This window comes from Pundamilia nyererei, unplaced genomic scaffold (genome assembly GCF_000239375.1).
Source record: "Pundamilia nyererei isolate P.nyererei 1_Seehausen unplaced genomic scaffold, PunNye1.0 scaffold00766, whole genome shotgun sequence".
NCBI classification, from domain to species: Eukaryota; Metazoa; Chordata; class Actinopteri; order Cichliformes; family Cichlidae; genus Pundamilia; species Pundamilia nyererei.
In genome coordinates, this window is record NW_005188167.1 from 15,476 (window position 1) to 21,102 (window position 5,627).

The window sequence follows — 5,627 nt, forward strand, 5'->3', positions numbered from 1 at the left end:
TATTATATATTAATAAATCTTCCTAAAATCTTGGCTTTTGTTTTGTTTTTGTTTTTAGCTAAATTGTGTTGCCAACCTCGACTGAGCCATAATGTACATTTGAACATCAACACAGGCTGCTCTGTCACACTCCTTTTGTAGGTTGTCACTTTGGACTATGGGATGAAAAACAAGGACCCCATCAATACCACATATTTCTACACTAAGGCTAAACCTACTGAAGCATTCAAGATTTCCAGAGAACAGGTCAGAACTACTGCATGTCTTTGCATGAGCTGTTCTTTCTGTAGATGTCTCTGTAAAACAGCTTTTATGTGACTGTCCTTGTTGTCAGGTGTCCAAGCTTCTCCCAGTGTGCTTTGCTGAGAAGATCCTCAGAGTTTACTGTAAGAACTCAGCGAGTCTGAGAGATGCTAAGTTCTGCTTTCAAAGCTGGTGTCACGAAAATGACTTTCTACCATGGCAGTGACAGGCATTACCATGTTACAAGCAATGCGACGACAACATAAACAAGAAAGCTGCAGTTAAACCTGCATATCCTGTCAGAGCCTCGAGATAGCATTACACTTTTGACCTTTTGGTTGTACTAATGAACTTGTCTGTGTCCTTATATATCTACAGGATCGAGACAGAGCAACTCCATGAAATGAAGATGGGAAACACTGAGAAATTTGTTTTTTGTGTTACTGCAGAGATTTAAAAACAGGTAAATCGATGAACTAAAGTAGTTTGGTGATTATATTATTTATATTTATTATTAGTTATTTATACTATTTATCACACATTGTCAGTATAATCAAACTATATAGCTCAACTTGGCTCAAACGTTTAGATAAAGGCTACTGTTGTGATTTGCTCATTGTGTGAAAAATCATTATTTATTATATAACAGTTCTAGATGAAAATTTTACCAAAGGATAACAGAATCTTTCTGCTGTTTCATCTTTATGTGTTTACTGCTGGTTTCTGATCAATTCAAAATAAAGTTTATTTTCTCTTTGTGTGTTATTTTTAAGTAATAGCTCTTAAAAGATAAGATGGAACGATGGCACAAATAGTCTAACGAGCTCAAAAAGAAAAGTGTCTGGACTTCTTTAAGGTTCTTGAAGACATTTTACCTCTTATCCGAGAAGCTTCTTCAGTTCTAGGGTCAAATGATCCTCTACCTAATCACATTAGGAAAAAAAACTGGTGTAGGTCACAATCATTGTTCAGTGGGCATCTGGGAAGGGATCCCATTCCAGCCGCCTTAACGCTCACTCACATCGTGGGCCATCTGACCTCACGAAATCACATGATAGGGTTGGGCTGGGTTTCACAATGAGCTCAACTGAAACCTTGGCTGATTGTGACCTACACCTATTTTCACACCTTGGCTCATGTGATTAGGTATAGGATCATAAATTCTGGGACTCCACCATTTGACCTCATAAGTGAAGAAGCTTCTCGGATGAGAGGTGAAACGTCTTCAAGCAACTTAAAGAAGTCCAGACGCTTTTCTTTCCAAGCTCCGTAGATTACGATGACCTGGATGACTGAGAACCTTCACACACCTAGGACACAAATACTATATGTTTTTTTTTAAATTGCATAGATTTCACTATGCTACTCATCCCCGCTGGTTACTGTTGGAAAAATCATCCATAATGCAAAACATAACAGACATTTATAGCAGTTCACATTGTATCTGATTTCCGATCCCTAGTGATGCTCGTGCAGGAGTGGAGTTTAGGTAATAATTATTATTGTTCAGAGAGATCAAGCCCATATGTTGTTAGCCCCTTTGCCACAGCTGAGGTTTAGAGAAGCCAGAAACCTTTGTATAGTTTGTGGGAAATGAGAGATTGAAAGAACTGTGTTTAAGAGATGCTGGACAGTGTCACAGGACAGTCACAAATAACACATGTATCAGACCACATATGTTTGTATAACATGTTTGTGTTAGAAAATTTCAATATTCCTTTGTTTTGTGGCTGGAGTTCACTTACAAGCTACTGGCCAAAGCTAGTAAATGCCAGGTACTGGATCAGTACCTGTGTGTGGTGCTGATATTACATGCCATTGAATGAAACATGAAAATGAACATGCAAAGTGAAAGACTGCTACAACCATCAGAGTGGTACACAAAACTTTACAGGCAAAGCGACTTGGATGGATTCTTCCAAGGAAACAAAGTTTTAAGCTGCACTGATTAGCCATCATCTGCAGTTAAGGAAGTTACCAGTAATATGTGTAGTTGGTGCAACGATAAGATGCTGTAACACATAATGTTACCAATTATAACTTACTTATACTGATACTGAGATTTTCCATGGACTACACATCTGGCAATCACTTGAAAGAAAAAGAAGAAAAAAATATGTTAAGTGTCATTCAGTAAATATCACAGCAGAGCACAGTCTAAATCCACTGCACAGCCAATCACTGTGATCTCCAGCTGTGAGGTCAGTCTGTGCTCATCATCAGCTGATGGCTCTGCTTTCACTGCTCTGAGATTAGTAATGGTTTGTTCTTAGTGTGGAAACACAGCTAGCATTAGCATGTACACAAGCTTCAGTGATTTTTAATTGTAACAGATGTGTGTCTGCTTGAAAATGACCTTGATCAACATGTGTGATGTAGAGAAGATAGAGGGTAGAAAGGTTGTTAATAACTCATTTAGTACATTATCAAGGACAACTGGCAATGATGGAGAGGGGACGGCAGCTCTGAAAATGTCTGGTCTAATAAACAGGCAAGCTAATCAGGTGCAGGCTTAGCAGCACCTTCAGATTAGCATCTATGAAAATCTCTGAATGTAATATGTTTAACTGCCTTACGAGCACTCCACTTTACTGTATATATTTTTATTTATTTAATTGATTTTATTTAAAAATGAAATGTACAATATTAACATAATGTTCCCATTGGATGCATTTTACGAGTTATCTTAAAGCTAATTTCCATGTGGAATCGATAGATTTTCCTGTAAGGGGAAATTGTTGTGTTACAGCAACACAATAAACAAAAAAAGAGTTTAAAATATTACGGTCTACACTAAGCAACAAATAAATAACAAAGTTAAAGTACCACAGATGCTTGTTAAGGGCCTTATATTACCAGAGTGCAAGAATGTAAACATACACACCGTTGATTGAAAAAAAGGAAAAAGCCAGAATCAAAGTAAAAATTAAGTTAGCTAAAAAGAGAAAAAACCAAGACTGACATGGTGTATTAGAGTGGTGCAATTTGCATTAATACGTACACTATAAATCTAAGAAAAACAGCTGCTTGAAGGTATAATACAAAAATATGTTTGGGATCTTATGGCACTGTCTGGATTGACAAGCGCAGCTGCGTTTTAGAACAGAGGACCCAGACCCTCAGAGACAGGACTGGTCTGAACAAAAGAGCCGTTTATTTAGGTTGGATGACAATTAAACAAGAATACAAAACAAAAGGCAAAAGGAGACTTAGATTTTCACTAAACAAATTAAACTGGGTATGTCTGTGAGGGTTCTTAGTCATCCAGGTCATCGTAGTCTACGGAGCTTGGTGAGAAAAGCATCTGGACGTCTTTAAGTTTCTTGAAGACATTTCACCTTTCATCCGAGAAGCTTTGTCAGTTCTAAGAGTAATTGGTGGAGAGTCCCAGATTTCTGTTGGGAGAAAAACTCAGGAGAGCCTTCTACGAGCGTGGCATCCCAGTGTACTTCCAACCCAGCCATACACTCTGACAAAAACTGGTTCATCCCAAACAACAAAGCTCCCAAACACAAACGTAACAACGTAGTATATGGTGTACAGTGCAGCAAGGAATGTTCAGACCCCTATATTGGAGAAACCAAACAGCCACTTTAAAAACACATGGCACAACAAGAAGAGCCAACTTTACAGGATGCCAATGTGCACATTTTGGACAGTTGATTTGAAAGAGGAGTGAAATAAGCCATCTATGTCCACTGTGAACAACCATCTTTTAACAGAGGTGGTGGCTTACGACACCAACTGTCTGCCATCTATAATTCAGTTCTTAGATCCCTTCCCAGATGCCTTAACACCCACTCATATCTTGGGTCATTTGATCTCAGTTAGTCCCATGATAGGGTGAGCAAGGTCTCACAATGGATTCTCCTACCTTGGCTGATTGTGACCTACACCCGTTTTCACACCCTGCCTCCTGTGATTAGGCAGAGGAGCAATAGGGGATCCATGACCATCTTAGGGACATTCCTAATAGAGCTTAAATCTTTGACTCTCCACCAAGCACTCATAGAACTGAAGAAGCTCCTCAGATGACAGGTGAAACGTCTCCAGGAAACTTAAAGAAGTCAAGACGTTTTTTTAAGACGAGGTGGCCAATGTTTGTTGAGCATAATGGTTAACATGCAATAATCATATGTTGGTGCAGTGAAGTGTGTTTCTCAAATAAAATATGGAACTCTCATATGAGAAAAATAATTTAAAAATACAAATGCTGATGCATGAATATGCAGTGAGTCCAGGCATTAAGTCATAGGTGTCAAACTCTGGCCCGCGGGCCAAATTTGGCCGTGGAGGAATAAATATATTTCAATAAATATTAACGTTAGCCCGCGACTTTGTTCCAGTTCTGAATTTTGGCCCACTGTGTATTTGAGTTTGACACCCCTGCATTAAGTTAAGTGTACATATGACCTCTTTAAAACACGTGTATGAGCTCAAACAATTGGTAAAACAAGACTGAACAATGTTGGACACGCCCAATGCATGAACATAAATAAATAAAGCAGTAGAAAAACTGGAAACACAGGACAAACACAACACAACGGACTTTGAGTGATTGTTCCACAAGTATTCCTTCTTTTATACTCAAGTCTTCCTGATCATCATGTTTTCTCTTTAGACATAGCATACATTTTCACTGCTATGTAGGTGATACCCAACTTTATCTATCCATGAAGCCAGATAATACACATCAATTGGTTAAACTGCAGCAGTGTTTTAAGACATAAAGACCTGGATGACCTCTAATTTTCTGAGTCTAAATTTTAATAAAACTGAGGATTTTGTAAATGGCCCTCAAAATCTTAGAAATATAGTGGCTAACCAGATTATTACTCTGGAGGGCATTTTCTTGGCTTGCAGTAACACTGTGAGGAACCTATCAAACCACATGTGTTTTGTAGCATGTTTTTGTTGTAAAATTTCAATATTCCTTTCTTCTGTGGCTGATGTGCACTTACAAGCCCTTGGCCAGAGCTAGTGAATGCCAGGTGCTGGATCAGTAAAGTGTGTGGCGCTGACATTATATGCAAAATCAAAGACTGCTACAATCATCAGGGTGTCTCGGTGTCATCCAGGTGAGTAAATCCCATAAAGTTCATTCTGTTCATCTAGCATATATTCAAGTGATTTCTTTGCACAGTGACTGAAACAAACCCACTGATTAAACAATGGGCTGTGAGGTCAGTTTCTTGATCATTAATATGCAAATTGTCATGACTATTGATCAACAGCCACTGATTAACCACTGTTTTTGTTCAAATAAAATATGAAACTCTGATATGAGAAGTATGAAGTAAATATACAAATGTTGATACATAAATACCCAGTGAGTCCAAGCATCAAGTTAAGTGTACACATGATTTGTTTAAAACACGTGTATG